General features: G+C 41.4%; 1 long non-coding RNA gene across 1 annotated transcript in view; it reads right to left on the bottom strand.

The window, feature by feature from the left end:
* Positions 1-26,193, bottom strand: part of LOC119698934 — a 78,497-nt gene extending 52,304 nt beyond the window's left edge. Inside the window, exons 1-2 of the long non-coding RNA XR_005256309.1 lie at positions 25,858-26,193; positions 24,622-24,727 (exon numbers count right to left, since the gene is read on the bottom strand). This is a non-coding gene — a long non-coding RNA (uncharacterized LOC119698934). The remainder of the gene's footprint in view (positions 1-24,621; positions 24,728-25,857) is intronic.
* Positions 26,194-26,652: the final 459 nt, after the last annotated feature.

The following is a 26,652-nucleotide window of genomic DNA, read 5'->3' as shown; positions in this document are numbered from 1 at the left end:
TGCAAACTTCTCTCCTTCACAACACATCTCTCAGAATCTATAGCTCTAAAGTCAAATTTTGATGTACCCCCATGCAAATTCACCTGAGCTAGTGAGTGCAAGAAGAAAGTCCTGTGGAATAAATATCTTGTGAACATGTAATTAGATCCTCTAACATGGCTAAATAATCGGAACTAGAGTGAGCTAAGACAGCATGGGAAAAATTGATTCCAACTTTGGACAATCTTTAGCACCTACCTTCTTATTTTACTACCTTATTATGCAATGTGTTTTTATTCAGTATATTTTATAAAACCCCAGGAAAAATGTAAAACAAATGCTCATAGAGAAATGGCCCAATGTGGAACAGCTGAATCCACACTACATTTGTCTCTGTCAATTATTCCCCAATGATGGAGGGAATAATTACAGCTGTGAGACGCTCTCATCCATGCAAGCCACCGTTTTGACATGGGTTAGCTACACAGGACATCTAGGAAAAGAAAGGAGCCTCTGCTCAGAAATCTTTGGCTCTTCACTGCAAGGAGCAGTGCACCTGAGTTGCACGCAACTTTTGACCCATTTCCTCAGCCTTGACATTTTCTGCTCCTCTACTCTTCATTTCATTCCTTCCAGGACTTGTTCTTCATCCACTTTTAAGCTTCCAAGCACTGGCCCTCATCATTATCCTGTTTTCCCAGTGCCCCCAGCTCCTCATTTTGTTTTATCTAGTCTAGTTCTCCTTTCTCTCTTAATACTTCCCTCTTAAATTCCCTATTTTCCTGACAAAATGGCCATTCCTTATCTCCTCAGCTGACCTCATTTCCCTTGCTTCTCCCCCATCTCAGATCTTTGTTCTGGACTTGTCAGGACCCTTGTCTCAGTGTTTTTATACAGAAGTCCAGCCCTGGTATAATCAGTTCCCATCAGGACCATTCCTTCCCCACTCTGTACTCCACAGTCTGTCTTATGTGTCCACTCCAAAAACCCAGAAATTTGCTGGAAAGACTACAAAATTAACTTGAGGAGGGTCGTTGATGTCAGTCTCAATATCCAGGGTCTGCACTGCTATGTACAGCAGGTTATTTCCATGTTTAATTACACTTGTCAAAGGGATGTTGCCTCACCTCCAAGTTTCAAATCCCTACCCACAGTACAGGCAAAATGGCACTAAAGCAACAGAAAACAGCCACGAACAGCTGAACATATTTCAGCTGACAATTTAATTCCTCCTCCTCAACTTCAACAAATTGTGCCCAAGGCAGAGATGTGATGAACAATTGATGTGGTGTGGTGGAGTCACGCTCTGAAGGAGAGCAGGCTCTCGAGCACAGAGAAACTGTCCATTTATTCTCTTTCCATCCTTTACTCCCCAGCACAATAAATTCTCCTCCACGTCCCTGGACAAGGAATTAGGCTGACGCATGAGCCGTGGTCGGGTGCAGACCTTCAGCACAGTTACACAGCTCAGGAGCTGCATCTGGTTCCATCAACCACACCCCAGTGAGGTGCAGTGGTGGCCTCGAGGAGCAGCTGAACAAGGCACCATTCCAAGGCACGGATGTCAGAGTGAAGGACAAACAGCAGAGTAGCCACAGGAAACAACAATGAAAAAAAGTCCACTCCTTACAATTTCCCTTTTGCTGGTCCTGGAGCACAGATCTGTCCTGTCCCTCCCACCAGGCTGCTCCTGCAGTCACTGGTGAGTGATTCCTCCCTGTCCTCAACTCATGAGCCTTTCTTTATTATTTCTCTCCCTTATCCACTTGAGGAGAGGATGAGAGAGTGGCTCTGGTGGCCACCTGGAATGCAGCCCAGGTCACCCCAGCCCAGTGCCCAGCCCCACCTTTCCCAGCAGGGCACTTGTGGGCAGCATGAGGTGGGCATGGCTCAGCCCATGCCATCAGACACAGCTCTGAGCTGCACAGAGGTCCTCTGCTTCCTGATTTTCAGGCTCAAACCCACAGAGGTGATTACAATTAAATCTTGCAGGACATCTACAAATGAAATCAGGATGCTTCCCAGATGAATTTTTTAGTTCAGATTTACAGCACCACTTAAAGCAGGCTTTTATAACTTATTATAATTTTTATTGTATTTTGTAATGACTTTATATCACATATATCTTTTGCAAAACTCAGTTCTTTTATAGTTTTTAATGTTCTGAAAGCCTGTTTTAAAAGTTTATATGAACCAAATTATTTGTGTATAATTACACTTTTATTATTTTTAAAAGAACTCTTAATCTCCTTGACAAAAAAAAAATCTTTTTTGTTTTAAAAAACAAAGAGACTGAGCCAAAATATGCAAGGTATTGTGCTGGCATTCCACTTATAAAAAATAAAAGCCAAGGATACTTTCCTAACAAAGCTTTCACAAATTATTCCTCCTTTAATTAAATCCCTCTTTGCTGGAAACTAACAAAATGCCATTAAGAGCAGAAGACAGTTATTATCTTTCAGTCGTTTTCCTTTTGTACAATACATTATTACCTAAGTTTCAGTGATTCTTGCTGTGTTATCCACCTCTCCTTAAAGAAAATACTCTGTAACCATAGCAATCCTTTCCCACCCTGGTATTATTTCCCGCTGGTTTGTTCTAGGCTTTTTGCACATAGCAACCACAGCAATCCTTGGTCCAGGCTGTCAACTTCTTCTTGGCAACTTTTAGCAAAATTGGTGGATCTCTAAACTACCAAATATGCAGCTTCGCGTTTTCAAAACAAGATCAGCACCTATCTTCTAAATAAAGTGAATCTTTAAAACTGTATCTCTTCTTTGCATGGCATTTCTAGTGCCACGAATGTGAGATTTTGGTATTGTAGATGCTGCCTTCTAGTTCTATCACTTTCTGCAGAGCAGTGCAGCAATCCCTCCTTAGGCAAGGCTGTGACATCTCGCTGTAATTCACCAAACTTGCAACAAAACTTTAGGATCCTGCTTCAGACCTGCCCCATTTTTCACTGAATTCGCACAGGGGAACACCAGGTGTACCACCTACACCTCACCAGCTGGGCTTCAGCTTCACAAAGGCAGCACCACTGCTGCAAGGCCTGAGACACAAACACTTAGAATCCAACATCTAAGCACTCAGAAGTCACAGAACAGAGGGCAGATATTGGCCATGTGCATAAATGTTTAATAAATTCCTGGTATTATGTCACTACTCGTCATGCAATGCCATTAAGGTTCTCGAGTCTTAGCAGACTATCAATGCACTTCTCAATCTCCTCTTCACTGTGGATTTGAACTGAAGACAAATTATTTTTTTCCTCTACAGAAGTAAAAGCACTTGAGAGGAAAAAAGTGCTAAACTCCCCCCCCCCCCCCCCCCCCAATTTAAAACTAATCAAGCTTGATTTTGTTCAACACCTTTTTCATAGTATTTTAAGTTGCTGCCTAATAAGGATAACAGAAGCACTAGTAAATTTTGAGATTTAGCTGAATTTTGCTACTAGTTGAGTAAGTTTTCACAAGCTGCATACTAAGGTAGAGTCAGCGAACTGTGGTGAAGCAGCACAAATTATGTTTGGGAACAACAAACAAAGTAATTTAAACCATTGGTGTTTTACTGTGAATCCTCTCATCCCACTGGAGTCACCAGGGCTTTTGTCATTTAACTTCTCTGTCAAAATCTTACCCCCACTCATCATTTTTTCCTGTGAATCACCCAGGGATATTCCCTTCATGTGCTCTCTGGAGGGGGAGTTCCAGAAGTGGAACTAGATGTGCAGGACAGCTTCATTTGCAAATCACCTGCTGAGAGAGGTGATTTTCTTCCTTTGAAGAAAAAAACCCCATTTGTCTCAGTCACAATGATAGAAACAGCCCAAGGAAGTTGGGCAGGTATTAAATACATGTGTGTGTGTGTGTATATGCACACACCCCCATGTATTTTTATTTATGTATATGTACAGCCCATGTTTTTATATATGTACAAACCCCTCCCATATTTATATATATATACATAAATAAAACAGAAGGGATATATATCAAACAAAAATTCAGATGACATACCATATTTGTGAGGGCCAACAAAAAATAGAAATAAAAAAAGAAACTCACTAAGGCAGTATCAGCTAGCTAGGTTGGTTTGGGGGTTTTTTTTTTAGAGTCTAAAATGCTACAGAAGAAAACTATGGTGAAAAGAATTTTTATAGAACAATTATTCCAGGAGGGAGAGGAAAGACTACAGATTACCCTACTGTTTTAGATGTTGCTGGGTTAAAGCACAGTCTTGTTTATATTCTAATTTATGGATGCATCAGATATCCAGACACACAAAATTCCTCTACAACCATGACCCAGTTGGGGCTACACACCAGAGAAATATACACTACCCAGATGGGCCAAAATAGGAATCTGGAAACACATTCCTGATTAAAAAAAATTAAATCTTTACATCAGCATTGCCTGTGGTTTTGTTGTCTTTTTGTAGAATGGAGTTAGACCTTTATGCATGCAGAAAGAGAGCGAGAGCCCAGATGTGGAAATAAAAGAGGAAACAAAGGTATGTCATAACTTTTCCCAATAAGATCTAAAGAGAAGGACAAAAAGTTATATGTTGCTATTCTGGTATTTTGCCTAGCAGAGACACATATTTATGAGTAACTTACATAAAATTTACCATGTTTTTATTTTTAAAGAAAAAGGTGGAAATTTGGAAGTAGGGGTTCCTATGATTTAGCTGTGTTCACTGAAAGATGAGCATAAATACAGAAAATAGGAGTAATTGTGTCACCAAAGCACTTCAAAATTAAGACTTAAAACTAGCAAAGTGCCCTACCACTGTACACTAAAACAGTACCTTGTATTTTATCAGCTGTTGTGCTCAATTTGTAGGAGAATTTCCAGACAGAACCTTTCAATTGATGATCAGAAATAAGAAAAAAAAAAAAGGAGACATTTTCTTTTTCCATAAATGAAGGTGGTAATAGTTTTATTAAATTCTAATTCAAATTATGTTATTTTAACATGCTGATCAAATGCATCATGAAAACCAAACATTATTTGCTTCATTTAGTTTTATGAGGGTACAATGGGAAATTCCATTCTCTCCAATCTCAGCTTTTCTGAATGTATCCACTTCACCAGTCTCTTAACAACAAATGCAATTACATTTTACTGTAAAATAATCAAATATTCACTTCCTTGCACATAACAGCTATTTTGTTTTGGATGTAAACACTTTGGTTAAATTTTCTATTATCTAAAAGATGCTATTTTCTAGAAGGCAGCATTCTCATTTAGAAAACTCTGGCATTTCTGACTCTTGATTCGATTTAAAGAGAGACCTAAAGGAAATGCAATCACTGAGAATTATTTTAAATTATAACTCAATCCACAATGCTAAAGAAAATGTACTCTAAAAAAATTTATTACTATTTCCTACAAACTAATGAAGGATTTACAACATTTTAAATAACATTTTGCCAAGGTGCTCTTGCCCAAAGTCACAGGAAATAACTTTGAAAAGTTTTTCAGGAATTAAATGCAAAATTAAGTCAATATTTTTTCAATGAATTGTCAGGCTAAAACAATGTGTCTTTTAATTTAATTTCTGTTTATAATGGTTCATGTTGACATGACTTTAACAAGACTTCAAAAATCTGCCTAATGTTTTAGGTACATCTTGTGCCCCTTACGTAGACAGGTCCTGGATTGCACTCCTTATTCCTAGCAAGAAGTTTACTTCTCTTGTTCTTACTTCATATGTTTTGGAAACTTTTAAAATTTATCCCTTCTTTTAAGAGGACCATTGTTCAAAATTCTACCTTCTGGAAGTCGTGGAAGCCTTAGCCTTAGTGTTTTTGTGGTTTTGTGTTTGGTATTTTTACCTAGCAAAGAGTGTCTTTTTTTAAATTGTAAAGGTATCGTCACAGTTACCTTCCAGATGCAATTTACATATTTCTCCATAAAATAAGAATAAGCATTGTTTTAATGCTGGTCTACTGAAAGAATGTTTGGTTTTTTTCCTTCCGATTTCCTGAAGCCTCAGAACCCTCTTTCAGAAAACCTTCTGCAACTGGATCTCATTCAGGGACATCAAATGGTCTAATACCCACCAGAAAAGTAAAGAAATGTTAAAGGAATCAAAGCAGGAGTGAGGTCTGTGACAGATAGCAGGTATTTTGAGAAGTTAAAGAATGTCCTTTGCTTATAAATCCATCACTTCAAAAGGAAAAAAAAAAATCATTTTCATCTCATTCTTACTGGAAAAGCGTGAACCAAACCCACAAATAACCCAGCTTTAAATTGCAACCCTGAATCTGAGCAGAAGGAAGAGCACAGCCCTGTTTGGGACATCCACATTAACCGCTGTGGATGCAGTGCTCCTATTAGGATATATTGTCACACAGTATCCAAGTTTATCAATGCTGGCCTCAATTCAAATATGCCGTTAGATGCCTCACTAAGTGCTTCACTAAACTGAGCCTTTAATGCTATTTAAAACTAACTTAATATAGAAAAGAGCTATAGATTAACTGACACATCTATTGCCTTTTTTGTTCCAATCACTTCTGTTTAAGTGCACTGCACTCTGGGGAACATAAAAACTTGGTGGGGGGGAGGAGGGGAACCCCAGCAAGTTATGTTTGACCTGGAATTGAAAATTCAAACACCAAACCATTCCAGACCTCAGGCTGTCTGATTCTTCCAGTCTCACGTAATCTATTCAATAGTTAAGCCTCACTCCCTATTACCCCTTAATAGTGGTTGTGCCTTTTATTGAATTCCTCAGAGCAAATCATCTAAAACTGGCTTTGAATGACCATGTGGCTCCTGGAGTTGATTTGGAAATCCAGAAAACAAGACACGTACCAGTATTTGAGCAGCTGGCCACAAAATGACAGCCTCAGGCAGGAGCTCTGTGGTACAGGCAGCAATGCCAGAATCCAGCTCCCTCTCACACCACCTGATGCCTCAGCCAGGAGACCCTTCTCTGTCCTTGTGCCTTGTCAGTCACACTTTCCCACTCTTGTGACAAGGAGAGATTCAGAGATGAGATGTTCTCCGAACACACCATTAGCGGGATGTTGGCTGCCTCAAAGCTATAAATGAAGGCTGCCTGCAGAGCCCAGCACCTCCTCTGGACAAGGGCTCAAAGCAGGGAACCCCCTCCCTCCTCCAGGGGTTTCCAGCAAGTCCCAGAGGCTGCTGCTGCCATGAGTAAGAGGGGAGTTGCGCACAGAGGCAGGTGGCAGGAACCCCTGGGAAGAGAAGATTGCCAAGGGCAAATGTCTGTCACAGCTTTGTGCAGAAAAAAATCATCTCAGAAATATCTGTGGGCATCTCGTTGAGTGCCTATCCCTGATTCATCCCATAAACACCATAGTTTTATCACAGGTGTGTTTCTTCCAGGAAAAACAAACAAGCAAACAAACAAACAAAACCCCAAGGAAACCTCCAATACTTACCATTTCTTTAGATTTTGCTACACCACACACATTCATGAAAACAGAATTAAAGTAACACATGCAACTTTGATTTCAGCATTTCCCAGTTCTGGTGGCCAGGCTTTGTCACTTCAGCAAGATTTTTAAAGTTCATGGTGCACATGCACAATTTCCTCAAACTTATGGGAGAGAAAAAAAAAATCAAACCGGCAAATTCCTTTTTTTTTTTTTCCCCTTTTGGATCAACCTGTTGACAACTGCACACCTGAGAGACAGGGTGAGAGCATTAACACCCAGTGCTGTTGCTTGAGTCAAGCACGAAGCCAAAACCAGGGTCTATCTTACTTTGCAGTGCCCCAGGCTAGGTGAGAAAGCAGAGCCCAGAAATCCTGTGTTTCAGGCAGTGTTCTGGGGAGCAGCAGCATCCAAGCTCCCCGTGGTTGCCCCTCATCTTCTTCCATCTTGCCCTCTTTACTCGTCTGACTTAGTATTTCCCTTTCCTATGCTCACAACAAGTCTGGCCCTGTTTCTTGCCTGTTTTACAGCTTCTACTGCACATGAATCAGAACTGCTTCCCACCTTCATCCACCATCTTCCTCTGCTGCTTGGAGCTTTGGAGACTTGGCCTGCCTTATCCATCTGTCCCATCCTCCAACTGAATCAAATAAATGGGACGTGAGGCTGCACTTGAGGTAAGATGTGCTAATGCACAGAAATATCCCAAATACATTGGTATACCCAGTCCTTCTTCAGCCTCATGTTTTACTACACCTAAAGGGGCATAACTCCCTTCTTTTTACCCTTTTTTCTGCCCCTCTCTGCCAATCAGAAGACATTTTCACAATCCATATTCCCCAACATACAGCCTGGGGTTTGTTTTGAGCCAGAACAAAAGAAATAACTTCTTCCAAGTGGTGCACAGTGCAGTTCTGGAGTCGAAGCAATTAGGCCTAAAACTGTCTAAAGAAAATGACTTCACATCCCAACTGAAGAGAGCATATGGAACAAAATGTAATGGAAGAATGACACAGCTGAAAACAAAACAAAGACGTGCCATATTTCATAACAATGCAGATGTTAAGATATTGAAAATATTTTTAGCATGTACCAGGGAACACAAAAAAGAAAAAACCCATTGGGAATAAGAGTTCAGATCTACATTGTTCCCCTGCTTTCATGACGTTTACAATAGTACTATTCCCTCCCCACCCGCCACGAATTTAAACAGCTCCAAAACAAGCTCTTCATTTTGCCAAAAAAACATCAACATATTCATTATTTTTAAGTCTATTCTAGTGAATACTACCTGAAACAACCCATTCAACTCTCCGCAGCTGGTTTTCTGCCTTCACAGGCCCTAATTTTCTCTACATGGACCTCACCTTAGTCACAACCACGTTGGACCTTTCAACTCCCCCTCCATTTTTAGTTTTGAGTTCCAGTATGCTGTACACTTAATCCCCAGAATCTCAAATTAACTTAACTCAAAGGGTATATATTTTATTTCAAAGTCAATTTAACACTGGAGGAGTTGTTCATGTACACTCACTCCACTGTGTCTTATCATCCTTTTCCACTGCCCTCTCCTCTAGAAATTCAATTTTTCTTCGTCTGGGTAACCTACGCATCCTTCAGCTGCTGGCAAAGGTAATTTCTCCTTTCCTTTTGCCCATGACCTGCCCTTCTGCAGGCACACAGATAAACCCTACAGTAAGAGGAAGACCCAGCACACCATGACAGAGCTGCTGTGGTCCCCACTCACAGCAGGTCACCTTGTGCCCTCCTCAGGGTGACTCTGGGCTGTCTCACCTGAACATCCCTGCACGATGCAGCTCTGGGGGCCACTGGTCTTTGTGCCTCCCCAGCTCCCAATGACAGGACCAATTCCTTGCTTTGCCTTTCTCCAAAGGGTGAAAACAAAGCACAAATGCAGCCAGTGTGGGGGTTGTGAATTGCCCCACCTACCCAAAAAAAAATGGTTTGCTGGAGTAGGCAACTTGATGTCACAGGGGGACACAGAAGGGAGTCAGAGTTTTCTCCTATAACTCGATTCTCCAGTTTCCAAGAACCAGCATTCATGGTGACCTCACAAACTGGACCAGCTGACGAGCAAAAACTCCAGCCCCTCAAAGCTCCACACCAAAAAGGTGCCAAACACCACGAGGTTATACCTCCTTTCTCAGCCTCACGAACATCCTGTGAGATGTACAACACCCTTCATTTGCACTGAGGGCTCTGCACATCCCAGCAGCACAAATTCCCACAAGAACAACACAGCCAGTGCAAATCCTGGATGCTTTCTCAAAGCTTCAGACTTTCTGAACTTATGTTACACAACACAGTCTGAAACCCCACCTGCCCTCTGGGATGGGAAGTCAATGTCCAGGAGTGGGTAATTCCTGCCTGGATAATTCACTCCACTCATAAGCAGCCTCAGTTATCCCCCAGCAACAATTTAGACATGGAAGGGACCCACACAAACTGAATTATGCTGGTGGTGACAACCCATGTGCAGCCACAGTGTTTCCAGAGGAGAAATAGAGAGAGTGACAACAGAGGGGGTGCAGGGAAAGCAGCAGCAATTAACAGGGTGGTGGTTCCACGTCCAGAGTCTGCACTGAGGAAACCTTTGGGCAGGACCACATATGGCTTTCAGTAGCCAAGCAGCCCAAGTCTAGTTTATATTGGACAGGAATAGAGAGTAAGTTTGGAAAAAAAGTCTTTAGGCTGAAGCTCCACAGTGCTTTTCCTGGTAGCTCCCCTTGTTACAGGGAGCCACCACACACCAGGAATTCCTGGTGGCTGGCAAAGCTGACCATTACTGAAACACGTAAATGGACAAAAAAGCTCATGTGAAGGCAGCCAAACAGCTCTGTGACCACCTTCACTTGTCAGTTGCCCAAAACAAATAAATAATTCCAACTTTATTCATGGAAAAGCCAACATTTCACTTCATTGTCAGGAAAGAAATGCTGCTTGCTTCTCCCCTCCCAAATTTCTCAGGCAGCTCTGCCTCCACTTCAAGGACATTGCACAGTTAAGAGTCCCCAGGACCTATTTACCTGCCACTGCCACCATCCATGACACGGAGCCAGAGGGTTACACCAGACTATTTACACAAGAGGAGCAGCTTCGGAAAGCCTGGTTTAGTCTGCCTGTCTTTAGCTACAAACTACCAGACACAGGTTTCAGAAAGATCTGCCAAGAAATTAAAATCTATCTTGTCAGAAAGGCAGAAACAGATTGCAGAAGGGCAAGCTGGAAACAGGGGAGTTCCCAAGAGGTCTTAGAGTTTGTTGAAAAAAAAAAGTAACATTTTTCTAGTTTTTCCCTACGTAAGAGGAAAGTACAGTTTGACTTAATTGCAAAGCATAATGATAAGCCAGCATATATGCACATGACTCATTTTCAAATAATTACAAAATGCAAGGAGATACAGAAGACACAATTTAGGACTGTTCTCTTAAGACTCACACAGTAGAATCAGGCCTACAGTAGCGTTACAAGACTCAGACAGCCTATACAAGCAGATTTATCTCCAGTTAGGCCTGGTATTTCCCCAAAATCCCATCTGCAGACACAAATTACACCCAGTGAAGGCAAACTCTAATGCTAGTGCAAGGCCATACTGCTCTGAGAGCACACAAAGCTGGTGCACATCTGACACCTGGGAGCACAGCCTGGGCTGACGCCGCTCTCGTGGAGGTGCAGGATCACTGAACAAATCACTCAACACGTGCCTGGCAGGCAGTGCTGTGGAAAAGAAGGATTAGGGCAGTCCTCAGACACCCAACAGACACAAGCTGACCAATCTTGCTCTTTCTCTGCATGGCGAGATCAATACTAGGATGCACAGGCATTGGAACTGAATGCAGAAGGTGCTAAATAAAAGTGGAGAAGAAATAGAAGAAGCCTCGGGTGATTTAAGGGATAAAACCAAAGTGTCTCCAAGTGAGACTTGAGGATTTAAGTCTGTATAAATTATCAGCAAGGATAATTTGCTTGAACAGAGTACCAGGCTAAGTGATGGATTCTCTCTCATCCCCTTAAGTTTTTGCAAGATACTGAACACAGCAGAATCATTGCAGAATGTATTTCTGTGTCCTTTGGCATGCAGGATGTTTTAAAAGACAGCATGAGGATCTTTCTGGCCTTGAAAACAAAATTCTGAGGGCTGTGCTAAAGCTGAAGACTGAAATCTAAAAAAAAATAAATATTTAATGCTTTAAACAAATAATATGTTTCTTATTTAAATAAAACCACTTTCAGACAGTAAGCATTACGAGTGGGGAAAGCACAAGCATTTACAAATGCCAAGTCAGCTTGACATAAATTTTAAGAAATAATTTAATTTCTATGAAATATTTTCTGCTCATTCTCTAACTGGGGAAAATGTCAGTCTCGCCTCCTACCAATTATGACCAAAATATTGCCTTTTACTTCCCATCAGTGACACACCAAGCACTGGCATTTTTATTTCAAAATTTGTATGTGAGGACGAAGTTAACATATCAGTAAAAGGCTGTGGTTAGTTAGGTAAACTCCCCGTGGTAAATTTAGTTATTTCCTGATGTCACAACTTAGTAAGACAGGAAAGTCTTCTGCCAGTCTCCACCTTCTCGACTACAGCAACTCATTTCAAACCAAGAGGAGATACAAAAAGCTCCCCTTTTGCAATAAAGCAATTAATCACTGTCTGCTAACTTTCTTTCCTGCTTTTGTGCCACTTTTTAAAGGAATTCCCCCCATTCTTCTTCCAAACATAGATTTTAGGTATAGCATTAAGCACATTACTAACATCAAATAAACCATTTCATTCTATACCTCTCAAGGCCATGGCTCTTTGCATATCTTCACATCCTTTTTTCATCCTCTATTCCCTCCCAGTAGGTGTAGAAAATGAAAACATTAAAAAACATTAAAAAAAATAAAAAAGAAGAAAATGCATGTAGAAATGTGGCAGCAAAAATATATGTAAAGGAAGTGCAAGGTCAAGAAGTGCAAACATTAAACCCACTCACATTAAAAACTGAGAAATGTAATTAAGTTAATCAATCATTCAGGTTTCATCAAAGGGTTTCTACTTGAATTACATGAGAGACAAGTAAATATTACAAATTTGAGTTTGGAATTTAGCTTTAAAATACACAATTTTATGCATAAAATACACATTTTTATGCAAACCTTCTGAACGAGATTAGACAGTGAACATGATAAGAAAGAGAAAACAATGAATTAAGAGAGAGCAAAAGAATACACAGCACAGGCTTTGTCTGTTGTCTAGTGTCTTATTCTACCAAAAGCTGCCTGAGACCAGAGAGGCCCTTCGCTTCTACAGGTCCCAAAATCCATGCCTTGTGAAGCACCATGGATATCCTCAGCAGCAAACATTAACTTTTGATTTAATAGAGTCTGGAGCCACTCAAAGGGATGAGGAGTATGGCCCTCAAGGTCTCAAAGCCAGCTTTGTCTCCATAGAAGTCTCATTTTTTTCCAGAACAAGAACAAGAAATAGGGACATGCTACAAGAACAGAAATTCTTGAGTTGTAATTAATTCATTAGTGACAACTTTGTAAAAGCAGCACGTAATATTTTAACCATGTATCAGCTTCAAAAATCTCCACAATTCAGGCAAGATAAAAAGCACAGTTTTCTACATGGCAGAGCAGGACAAGTTCTACAGAACTGTGATGAAAATTAATGACTATATTATGAAGCAAATTATACCAGCCACCAATTATTTGCAGCTCAACTAAATGAGAGGCGCCCTGAGAAAATTCCAGCTAAGCTGTTTGGATTCTGCACTTTGCAACAGCCACTGAAAGTGGAAACACAACTCAAGCACTGAAACCCTTGTAGGGTACATTTTGTATCAGGCGTACACAGTTTAAGCCAACCCAGATCCTGTAACATAACAAAAAGGTGTAATTCCCAATCATTCATCTTATTTTTCCTCTCCAGATGCACTGAGCTACCTTGGGCAGGGAGATCCAGCTCCTCACCAGTGACCATCAAACGCAGCCCTGCTGCAGCTGGAGGAGTCAGTGGCCTTCTCTGGAGGGCAATTCAGAAAAAAAAACCAAAAAAACCCCAACTTGGAAACTCAGAATTGCCCTGGAAACCCCAATCATTTTCCACTAGCCAGTGAGGAAACAGCCAGTGCTCCCTCTAGACTGAGGACAGCCTTCGTGAATGCCCCACGAAAGTCATCAAAGCTAATGCCCTCAAACTAACACTCCAGCAGAGAATAGTGCTGCCTAAAAGAGGGGCAGAGGGAGGGGAAGCCTTGCCTGACAAAGCAAGAGCATAAAATGGATTTATCAGAGTGGGAGGAAACGGGTGATAATGAAGAACATTTCAGTGAGACCAGCTTGAGTGAGATTAACATTCAGTGTAAAAAAAAAAAAAAAAAAAGGTCTAGAGGAAAAAAAATCACAGTAAAGTGACTGCCTTGGGAGAGAAAAATGTGCTAGATCTTCAAGGTGCCATGCTGGCCACATGTCTTTACCAGCAGAGCTGGTGGAAAACCCAAGTGACTAAAAGGTAACTGCAATCAGCTTGTAAAATAAGAAGATTCTTCACAAGGGTCTTAGACTAAAACAGCATGGAGATGGCAAGAGTAAAAGAATATTTGAGATAATTAGAGCAGGCAACAGAACCATCTATGAACTTTAACAAGAAGGCAGAAGTGTTTCTTTCCCCATATAACCAAGAAAACACACAGCTGCCACTCAAGGAAAGTCCTGTGCTATTTCAGAAACATTTGGTCTAAGAGATGAAACTTTTTATCTTCAGATACACTTCTGCATAAAATACCAAATGTAAGGGTTGAAGATCTATAACATTTTCAGAATAAAATATTCCCCAGTTCAAATGTGGAAAATTAGATGGACGTATTTTGAACACATGACCACTGAGGAATAATAGGAAAATCATCTTCAGCAAGCAGGTAGCAGTCAAAATTCAGATGTAAAACTGGAATCGTGTAACAAGACATTTGACAAAATGATTTTTTAAGTGGACTTTTTAAATAACACCTGTTTAGTTATTCAGCCATTACATCTTTTGCCTGGCCTGTTTGGTTCTTTATTCCCTAAACCTTCTGATAAATTTTTGTCCTAACCTCTGACTGCATTAAATGTGAAGAGCCTGATGGACATGAAATCTAGGCACACATTCCTCTTTTCCACTGAACAATTTCTACTCTTATTGCTAATTACAAAATTCTGGCCTGAGTGCCACTGCTCACTAAGTTACTTAATGTCTGTGCTTTTTAGAACAGCTACATATTTTTCTAAAACTTCATTTTTTTTACACCATACTACTCCCCAAAAGGTAAGTTTGATTTAATTCTAACTAAGAATTTTCCATCTTCCCAGCTTTACATCACCCATAGGTTTGATCACCTACCTCCTCACTGTAAGACATTAATTAATGAGATATAAAACACAAGGAAATTTCTGTGGGACAAACTTTCTTCTCTCTTGAATCATTAAAATGAAATAAAACCTAAATTAATTGTTGAACCAGTCATAAATCAGCAATCTATTTAATTAAGTAATCCCCCTGGCTTCAAATTCTTACGAGTTGTCTAGGTTTTGCTGAATCAAAGGAACTACAACAGACTTCTTGGAAGGACTGCTACCTTCTAAAGGTTTGAAAAGTCATTACAAGCACTCCTTCCACTCTCCTCCATTCCCCAGCCTCAGAAATACAAAGCAATTCTATTTTAGGCTGGGATTTCCAGGTCTGTTTACAGGGGAGCGGAGATGGGGGGAGGAAAATGTTTCTTTCAACAGCCTTTGTTAAATAAAAGATTTACAAGATATTTTTGCAAGAACTTAATAGAATAATAGAATTGTTTAGGCTGGAAAAACCTTTAAGGCTATCAAATACAACCATCAACCCAGCACTGCCAATCCACCACTCAAATATGTGTCTGCATGTCTTAAATATCTGCAGGGACAGAGACTCCACCCCTTCCCTGGGCAGCCTGTTCCAGTGTCTGGCCACTCTTCCCATTATATTTTTTTTTCTAATATCCAATCTAAACCTCCCCTGGTGCAACTTGAGGCCATTTCCTCTTGTCTTGTCACTGTTACCTGGGAGAAGAGACCAACCCCACCAGGCTACAGCCTCCTTTCAGGGGCTTGTAGAAAGCATTAAGGTCCCCCGGCCTTCCTTTTCTTTGGAAGTTAAAAGTAGGAAAATCAGGGTTGATGAAGAGGGATGAGGAAACATTGTCCCAGAGCAGCTGCTGTGTCTGGATGCTGCAGCTCCTTGAAATTCCACAAACCATACAACAGGACCCCCCTGCCCAAAAGCATCTTCACCACAGTCAACAAAATCTTACACCTTTACAGACTGAAAAATTTAACAGGCAAATGCCTGCATGGGAAAGCATTTGAGGAAACAGAGTTTAAGAGGTTGTCAGTTGGTCTCTGTAAAGGATAATATGAATGTTTATCTGGTGAGGTAAAAGAGATTAAATTGAATAACCCTCTCAAGGCATTTGCCACCAGCAAGCTGGCACAGCACACCACCACTTAGGGTAGCCCAGCTTGCTCGGACTGAACAAAATAAAAAACTTCTTCAAACTTCATAAAATAACCCAGTCTGGGTCAATGGAGACAGCATTGTTATGTCTGTATGTTTGATGTGCTGTTAAATATTCATTCCAATTAGAAATTATTTGTGCATGGGGTAAAGCAACCACAGAGATTATGCTTACATGTGTCAGGAAGCACCAAGACAGATCAAACTTTTAAAAAAACTCCACCTATAAGTTTGATGATTAAAGGTAAAACTGCTGTGAAGCAAAGAAAAAAACAAACCAAACAGAAAAACAAAACAAGAAAAGAAGGCCTATCTAAAAGTTGAAAAAGCAAATTGGCAATAGTTTCAGGGTCTGAAATGAGAGGACCTGGAATTTCTGTGCATTCTCAGGAGGCAGCAGGATGCAAGGCTGAAGGAGGTGATGTCAGAAGTGTGTCTGTGCCTCGCCACTGGGCTCAGGAGAGACCTGATAAGCAATTTCTGGTTTGCTTTGGGCCCTGGCTTCCATTTTATCAAAGGTTTCAGAAGAGTTTACAACTTTCTTTGTGAGCAACACAGACTTCTTACAACCAAAATCTGAATCAAAGGCAGCATGTGACTTTCATTTTGACTTCAGAATTATTATTATTTTCATTGTATAGTGCACAACCACCTCAATTATCAGGAACACTAAGAACTATCCAGATAAAAACTAACATGTACAATCAACTATTTGTAAGGCAACAGAGAATAATTACAGTGCCTGACACCCCCCCCCCAAAAAAAATGAAAAATACAAGTGTAGTTGATAATAAAAAGGAAAATAAAAAAAAAGGGGGTATGCATGCACAAGCTTTATAATACTGAAATAAGCAACCAGTTTTCTCAGAGGATCTTGTATTAGAAAAATATAACTGAAAAAGTTTCCAAATAACTGATTCCACTCAATTAAAAAGAAAAACAAAAGCATACAGCAGCATCCACTTTCTAAAATATCACTGGAATAAATAATTGCTTGGGAAATATGCTACGGCTGCGCATCCCCTCAGCCACTTAAGACCACACACTAGAGTTTAAAGTATGATTTTAAATAGATTTGAAAGCCTAACCCTCTGACTGTGTTACTAGTGAAGTTCAGTTCTACAGTGCCTGGTAACAAATTCTTTTCAGAGAACAATCAAACCTTGCTGCTATCTGTGCTGACCCAAATCTCCTTTAGTGTCTGACTGCCAGTGGTTCAGCTTCATTACCTCACTATATTAATTACTGGATAAAGAGAAAACCAAGAGCTTTTTCCCATACTTTTTCTTTCCTTTAGTATAGCATTCCACTATAGAAAATTAAAATCAAGAAATTACTCTAAGAAGCCTGTTTTGTTGTTGTTGAACAGATAGGGAAACTGAAAAGCAATCAAGAGAATCGTCAAAATAACTGAGCTAATGACAGGACTGATTCTTCTCCCATTCGTGAGAGAGATGAGTGTCTTAGGTGGGGTAAATAATTAACCCTTTCTTTCAAACAGGCTCTATCACCTTAATTTTGTAATTTACAAAAACTCCATATAATCTTTTTGCATGATTCTTCATTTTATTTCATAAAAATCTTTGATTTTATTTTTCTTTCCTTAAACAGAAGGCTATTTGGGTCTTGTATTTTAATATGGTTCTCAGCTTAATAAGCATCTATGGAAAATTGTGGGACAATCTCCACTTTAGTAGGAAACAGACACTCCTCCATTAAACTCTTAAAAATGGGTTTAGCTGGTATTGTCTTTTCATGTATTTTTATCTTAGTACCACTGGGGAAAAGAAAGTGACCTACAAAAACCTCTAGAAAAATCAGATCTGACAGCAACATATAGAATGGGTATATTCAAAGGCCAGCTTTGACTGAGGGAGGCCAGCCTGCTTTGTTTCCCTTGTCAGTCTGTGGCCAGGGTGGACACACAGAACCTCCTGCAGCAGGTAATTCAGAGCAGAAACCAGCTTGGGGTGCTCCTCATCACCCACTGGGGAAGCTGAATTATTGTACCAGCCCCAGGAACCCAAGGAGACAAATATTCCTGGCTTAGATGAACCTTTGTGCTCCCTGCACCATCCACTCCTGTGACTCCTTGTAGGGCGCAGCGCAGCGTTTGTGCTGATTCTGCTGTGTTCACACCAAGATCTACCACTGGGAGACTCTTCCTTGATTTCATTTACTACTGGGTTGGAAGGCTACACAAGCCTGGCTTCATAACTTCCAAATACTTTTAATATTTAAATGCCATTCTCATGTCTCATGGTCAAGTTGTTATTTATTCTGAATAACCTATTCTCTCCAAGCTCTTACTCAGATCAAGCCTAAAATAGCTTTAGTCCTACATTTGGGTAAGTAACAAGCCTAGGTGTAACCTCACCATTTTTACAGGAAAAGAGATTTCATCTTCCATGCTCAAAACATGTATTTTTCATTTTATTATATTGATAAGCATTTCATCCTGAACCAAAATTCTCCAGTTTATTTTTGCATATGGGTTTTTAGTTCAGTCCATCTGAAGATAAACTGCAAGGGATAACAAGTGTCCAACTTACTTTGAACAAGGACAGAAGTAAAGCTGAATACTGGTACTCCAGAACTAAGAATCTTAACTCCCTTGTATGGGCATTAAACTCCACATATCACACAATCATAAAGGCAGAAAAAGACCTCCAAGATCAGAGAGTCCAGCCTTCAGCCAATCATCACCATTATCAACTAAACCACAGCACTAAAATGTGGTATAGCAAAGACTGGTAAATTCTTCAAAGAAAACTGAACTTTTTTTGCTTTGGGAAGCCATCAGGCCCAAGAAAAGAATAAATCGGTTCTTCTCAACAAGTTTTCCTCACCAATATTTCTGTTATGCATCTGGAGTGGCATTTGGTCAGCATTTTCTGTATGGGATAGCAATTTTTCTTTGTTTTACATATTAATAACCACATTCAATTAGGCCAAAGATACACCTACCCTCATATTGTGTCTTTAGCAAAGGCTGAGAGCAGAGGTCTGGGAAGAGCACCAGGACAAGAAAAGCACACAGGGATGGACTTTGGGATCCCTCTGCAGCCTTCAGGGACTGGGCTCTGTGTTCTTCTAAGCAAGAGTTGGTGCTTTTGCACTGACAGTCCACACCTAGATAATCCTGCAGTATGTGCAGTGGCTCACAGCTAAACTATGCACTACGAAAAAAATACCACCTCTTACTTGTTCTGAATCTGTCACTTGATAATTTTATTTGATCCCCTCTGGGTCTTGTACTACAAGAGACACTTAATGAACTTTCCCTGTTCATTTTTTTCCATTACACTCCTATATAGATTTTTATCATTTTCATCTTTTGCTGTTTCTTCACCAGGCTGAAGGTTCTCAATCTATTTAATTGCTCTTTATCATCCCTGCCACCCATTTCTAATTCTGTTATCTCCCCTTTTTTTCCCCCCCTCATTCTTCCTTGAAATCCAGGGCTCGGAACAGCACTCTGAGGTCAAGACAAAAGGACAGTTTACAAACTGGCATAGCAGACTTCTGCTCTGTGAGCCATTTTTCCCTTTTTTTTTTTTTGACCAATCCAGAACACTTGATCAGTGCTTGGATTTGGCATGATAAACTCTCTACAACATCACTTCCTTCCATGCTAATAATCTCAACAATGGCAGGATTGTTCTCCTCCACATGCATTAATTCATAGCACCAGCAGCAAGCTACAACCCCAGTTACTAAGCATGACAAGCTCCCACTTGGGGTCTTCATAATTGGCTTTCATTTATGCTGCTCTCATTAACTTAGAATCATTCTGCACTCTCCCTTCCAGATCACCAATGCATACTGGTGTTAAACTTCGCACAGATCCATGAGTAACTCTATCCATCCCTTCTGTCAAACAGGACATTTATTCATCTTCTGGCCAGCAGTCCAGGACAAAAAAATTCCTCTTATGTCAGAGCAGTTTCGTTTTGCTCAGCACCTTTGGTGAGTCGTTCTCACAAGACTCCCTGAAACCCCAGTGCACTGCATCAGCTAAATCACACTTACTCACAACCTCAGCAGTGCCTTCAAAGAACTCCACCAGACCTGTGAGATTGTTCTGACTCTTTCCTGGTACATCAAACTGTCCACGAATGCTTCAGTTTTCTTCCCCATGGTATTTACCAGAAAACTGGCTGGTAGGAATGCCAGTCATACTTGTCCTGTTCTTTCCCACAGGCTTTCTGGAAGCCTTTTAAAAAATGGGCATCACCTTTGGCACCCTCAGCTTCACTGCTACTGTGAACATTATTATCTCACATGCCTTTAGCTACAGGTGCAGTATGCTTTGAGCTCTTTCAGATCTTAGTTATCTATTGGACCATTGGCCATCCCATTTCTGAATGTTTTGAAAGCACTTATGACAAGTTTCTCTGCTTTTTACAAATTACATATCGGGCCTTAACTTGTTCTACTGTAATTTCATGTTTCTTTTGCATGAATTTCATCTTTTTTAAAATTTTTGAACATGTTTTTGCAGAGTATCTTTCTGTTCTTTACATCTTGCTCAACCATGCTAAACATCCCTCAAAACTTTTTTAAAGAGTCAGAGATGCAGTTTTTAGACAATAGATGTTTTTTTCCTGAGTCTCTTCACCATGGCTGGAAGCATTTTATTCTCTTGACAGGTCCTCTTACCAGGCTGTCCACAGGAACCCTAATCAGTGTCCTGCTTGATACCTTCTCAGTGGCAGATGTGGCCTGTCAATAACTCACTGCAGATCTAAGCCATCAATCCCTCCATTTTCTATTCCATTCTTCCAACATTTGCATGGAAACATTCCCATTTTGGTCTGCCTGCCTGTCCTTCTGTGCTCCTGTCCAAATAGGACCTAATTTTTCCAGCAGTCCTTGACTGTTCTTTAAATGACCTTCATCAACTTCTGCCCCACACACTTCAGCCACAGCCAATGTCACCTTGGCCTGTGTGCCTTTCCTGCTTGCCCTCATGCAGAACATTGGGATTACACTGCAGACTGATGCTGCACAGCTCTTCATCCTTCACCTTTCATCCAGCAACTCATGTGCTGCTTCCAGCACTCCTTTGGCAGCCTTTATGTCACCAGCACTTCTCCACCATGAGAAAACAACCTTCCTAACAGGAAGGTTACCAAATGCTCCCTTCCAGCACTGGTTACACTCCACAGCAGGAGATGTCTCTGCATCACCTGGAACCAACATTATGCAATGGAATTCTTGGAGCAAAAGGATACTTGGCCATCACCTGACAGCAAGGTCTCATCTACAGGATGAGATTTTTTTGGAGGTAATTTCAGGGTCATTTCTCCTTTGCAGGATTGACGTCCTCCCGCATTACAGCTCCTCGTGGAATCCCAGTGGCAGCCTCCCTGGAGACAGAGGTGGGAATACCTGCCTGGAGGTTTGCTTTACACATTTGCTAATTGAGAATATTTTCCTTACACTTTGCATGTTGTGACTTTCACAAGAGTTCAGTTGCATTAATCTGCAATGAGCATCTTGCAGTGTCATAACTATCCCTTTGGTTTAACAGCTGCATTAATACTGTTGAGGGCAAGTAAATGCTTCTTCTCATTTTTTTTTTCCAACTGGAAATCTGATATCAACCTCTAGCCAAAGGGTTCAGGCTAAATGGCCTCAGACACGCTCCTTGTGTTTTAGGCTTACTCTCATTGTATTCCATTGAACTTTTCACTCTGTGTCTTTCCCTCCAGAGACTTTGATTCAGACTGTCCTCATCCTCCTGGAAGACATTGGTTTTCTAAAAATCTAAAACCATTCTAGTGGTTTTCTAAAAATCCATTTTTAATACTGGACTGGTGAATGTGTGAAGTATTTATTTATTTTGTGAAATGTTAATAATTTCTCTGCCTTCCATTCAGCATCTTTAAGCCATTCCTCAGGTTCCCACAAAACACTTTCAAGACAATCCTATGAAAGTAAAGAGGAGTAAGAAAGTTTAATTTTTCTTGTGTAACACTCTGGTATCATTAACAGACATTTCCCATAACTGCTGGGCAATCATGCTTTATAATCTAACAGATCACAGCCACTTTATGATAGCATGAAAGGACTGATTGTGCAAGCCCTTAAACACTGCTTCCCTAAGACAACAGAACACACAACCAGCCACAACTTTTAGCTCAAAACAGAAGCACAGAACTGGTTTTTTTAAGATGCAGCCTCTTCTGCACTGTTGAGGGGAGCTGTACTTTCAAACACACCCTTCACCAAATCAAAGAGTATTCTACATAACCAAGACTTGCTGATTCAAAGTGGGACCTCACGTGTTTAGATTCCAAATTTAGATTTCTTACTATGAATCCTACTTTCAATTACACCAAGTCTGCTGCATTTTGTTGGCTCTGATGTACACAGCTTTCGACACAAAAGAAGTCTTGAGAGCTTCCACACACACACAGTCACTGCTGTATTTATAGGGAAGATGCTCAAACATTTGCATTTTATTGTAAGGGGTAAATTGTGCCATACAGTGCAGAAAAATTCTATACTGATTCACAAAACAGGCCTGATTTTTCAGTTGATAGAAAATGGTTCTAGCTCCCTTTCCACCATCAAATCTAATTTAAAGTAACCCACTGTAGTGCAAATACATCAGATACTTAGTAATCTCCTGTAATGGCAGGGAAATTCATCACAAATTGCTGAATGTTATGAATCATCTCGTGAACACATAACTGCCATACACTGAAAAAGGCGCTTTAACAAGTGATTTCATTCATTTGTGTCAATACTTCATAATTAGCACAGAGAAGTGTCTGTAAATTGAACTCTTGAGCATCATACTGCTTAGTTACCATTTTTTTTACAATATTTTCAGTACTCGATGTAATGGAAGACCCCATTAAAATTTTGTGCCAATGACAAATGACATTTTCATTTTCTCTTCTAAATGTGTTAGCACAAACTAATGAACTCAATGTTCAACAAAGCCATAAGCATATGCTGACCTATACTACATAAACAGTTCAACTGACTTTATCAGGGATATTAATGTGAGTTTTTGATGGATATTTAAACCCTGTTGCTCAACAACATATAATAATAAAAGAGCTACTGGTTTATATGGAAGTTAGTGCTGATGCTCACTCAGAAGTAACAGCTGACAAGGAAAACATGACAGCCAGATGCTTAGAAGAGCTCTCTTCTGCACACCAGCCTGAAGACCTAGATTTAGCACTTTTTCATTCTTAATTGAAGAACTTTGAAAGCTTTGCAGGGTATTCTATCCAAGGCACAGAGTATTTGGAAAGCATTATGATGTACCCAAAACCAGAGATCAGAGTGTTATTATTCCCCAACAGCTTTTCTACAGACCTTACAATTTCAGGGCTTGAGTGCCCACAAAGCCATACCTGAACTGTGGTTTCCTGGTCACTACTTTAAGCACTGGGTGGAAATAATTAAACATTTCTCCTTGGATTCCATAATCTCAAGATGCCAAGTCACTGTGAGTTAACAGTTTAGTTGTGACAGCTGGTTGGTTGCACCTATTGGGTGCACAGTCTTAGCCCATTTCAACAGCAAAATAAATCATTCTCTATGCAGCTTCCTTTGCAACTGGGCATAACTCAAGCCATGCCAAAGGCCAGTTCCTGCAGAGGGCTGACACAAGGTGACTTGGTCACCCATGGGAATTTGCGACAGAACCACATTCTCTCAGGAGCAGCTGAAAGGTTTAGACAAACTGCTCTCCTAGACCAGAAAAGGAAGTGCAAGACTATAAATATATCCATGATCACAGTGATAATTCCACTTTGACGCTTCTTACCAGGATAACTTCCCACTCATCAGTTCTAAAAAATCCTCAAGCCCCAGCTTTGAGTTTGTCTCATCCTCCACGGCTTCCCAGGAATCCAGGAACGCAGACCCATGGACTAATTTCCACGGGCTGTGCACACCAAGGTAAACATCCAAGAAAAGCTTTGCCTTACTCTAATGTTGCTAATTAATGACCAAATAATTATTAAAATAATCTAGTATTTCCCTGTGCTTTGAAATAGGAGACCTAATCTTGAGCTCTTATTACATACTGCTTACTTTTACTTTTATTTCTTAATTGAAAACAGTGTTGTCTTTTTTTTTTTTTAAATTTTACAAGATTTAACCCTTAACAAGGTATACATATCTCCACTGGACACTTATTTAAATTACATGTAATTCTTGATTACATCTTCTTAATTCTGTGATTTTCCTCACACTTTCAATCCTTCAGTGCTCATTAAAAAACTTTACTGATAATACATCCAAAACATCCAGACATGCAAACTTGTCTCTTGCATCTAAAGTTTCTCCTTTTCAAGGATATCCAGGCCTGTAACTGCTGCTAGGTTTATCAATATAAAATGTATTTATTTAAAGGGATTAGAAAAAAAAAAAAAAAACCAAAACCCAACTTCAGGCCACTTAGTGTTCCAATTCTCAATAGTTACAATAAACCTTAAAAAGTAGGAAAATCCCACCTCTCCTTCCATGCTGCCTTCAAAGTATTTTTGCTCCTTTCAGTAGTCAAATATAGATTTTTTTTTCCATGACATTTTGATTAGGCTCTTACTGTGAACACATTAAGTGATAATTGGTCCAAAAATACTTATTGAGCCAGGAATACCAGAATACAGTAAATACCCGGAGCACCATAGGCAGCTGTATGAATCACTTCACATACCTGTGGTTTTCCAGGTTCCTGTGCTTAGTCATGAGTACACTCTTCATATTCTTGTACACTGAACACAATTTCTGCCAATTTTTGTTCTTGGCTTCTACACTGCCACCTGTAGTCATACAAGAGAAATTAGCAATATTTTATGCTGCAAATCCTATTAGCACAATGTTTCAGCTCACTTGTTTTTCTAGACAAACATTCTAAAGCATCCCCTTTTGTAAAAGGTGCATTTCAATATTCAAACCAAGTTATCTACATTTTTCTCTTTAACACATTTGAAGAAAAACAAAAGAAGAATTACCACCAAACAATCCCAATTCATTTTAAACCAAGAGCACATTTAAAACTCTCAGACTCTTTGCAGATTTTTATTGTATCCTCGTTGCTTGGTGGGCACATCATAACCTTGACAGAGCAAAATGACTTCTGAAGTGGCAATGCAAAAACATCTGCACCTAATTACTTGGTAAATACAAAAAACCTAAGTGGATTTGTTATTCCATCTGAAAATGAACATACTTTTTACAGAAACATAATATCCATGCTCAGCTTAGTTACTTTACATAGGTTATAAGGAAATGTATGCAAATAAAAATTGCTAGTATTTGAAAGATTATCTCATAGAAATAACAGTGATCTTGAACTTTTTTATGCAATGAATACCATTCAGTTTATTCCAGGCTTACTGCACTTTGAGCAATATGCCACAGATCCTGCCAAATTAACAATTTACAACAAAATAAGATCTAAACACAGTATACCCGGAGCCCTCACGTTAATCCTTCCCTGAAAATGTGAAAAAAACAGAAAATTCATGCCTTCCTAGAAAAACCAAAGCTTCCTGGTGCTCAGAACACGGGCTTCACCGAATAGCGAAGTTTCGGAGTACAAGCTCTGGGGGGGGGGGGGAACCTGGCTTTTGCACGCACATGCCTTCTCCTTTCCTCCAGCTAAGAGCTGCTCACCATCCCTGCGAGCGGGCGCCCGAACGCTCCCGCCACGCGTCTCCCTGGAAAAACGCTCCGGAGTCAGGAGCGGGCAGAAAGAAAACTCGTGTCCCCGCAGCACGGCAGGCTCCGGGCACCCGCACCCTGCGCTGCCCTACGGCGGCGACACCCGCAGCCGCCAGCAGAAACCCCACACCGGATAGAATAGAAACCGAAATCGAACGCGATTTCCAAGAACAAGTTGGTCTTAGAAAAAAACAAACAAACAAAAAAAAAAACCCAAAAAACAAACCTGAAGATGATATAATAAAGAAATAAAATCCCCACGCGCCGGCGAGGCTGCCCGCGTCCCGACGCACACGTCCAGGTAACCCTCTCGCCTTCCGGACGGGAGAGGCTCCCCCGGGAGCCAGCCACCATCCCAGCCCGGCTGCGGCGGCTCAGGTGCGCCGGGCACCGCCCCGCTGCCCGCGGCCCCCGCCGCCGCCTCCCGGCGCCCCGAGCCGCCCCCAGCCCACAGACCCCACGGACCCCTCGTCCTCTCGCCCCCCGAGCCGCCCCAGCCGCACACGGGCGCCGGCGGCTCCGCCGGGACGCTGCCGGGACGAGGGGTCACCGCTCCGGCCGCGGGCGCTGCGCACCCACCTGCGCTGGCCGGGCCGGTGCCGCAGGATGAGGCGGCGGCTCCTCCTCGCCAGCGCGGCTCCAGCGCGGCTCCCCCGCTCGCTCCGCTGCCGCGTCCCAGCCCAGGGGGAGCCGCGCGTCCCGGTGCCGCCGCGCCGCGCGGGATTCCTGCGGGAGGGAGGGCGGGCGGCAGCGAGCGAGCGAGGGAGGCGGCTCATCGCTGGGCACAGCCCCCCCGCTCCCCCCGCCGGCTCAGCCTGCCTCTATCCCCTCCGGGCACGTTCTGCCGCACGGCGCCCGGGCGGACCCGCAGCGCGCACCTCCGGCCCCTTCCCTTTTTATCGCGGGGCCGGGGCTCCCGCCGCCGCCGCCGCCGTGCGGGGGGCTCGGCATCCGCGCCGCCGCCTGCGCACGGCCGGTCCGCCCCCGCCGCCGCCGCCGCGCTCGCACCGCCCGCCACCCA

The sequence above is a fragment of the Motacilla alba genome, chromosome 1, assembly GCF_015832195.1.
Source record: "Motacilla alba alba isolate MOTALB_02 chromosome 1, Motacilla_alba_V1.0_pri, whole genome shotgun sequence".
In the NCBI taxonomy this organism is placed as follows: domain Eukaryota; kingdom Metazoa; phylum Chordata; class Aves; order Passeriformes; family Motacillidae; genus Motacilla; species Motacilla alba.
This window is presented reverse-complemented; position numbering and strand designations above follow the sequence as displayed.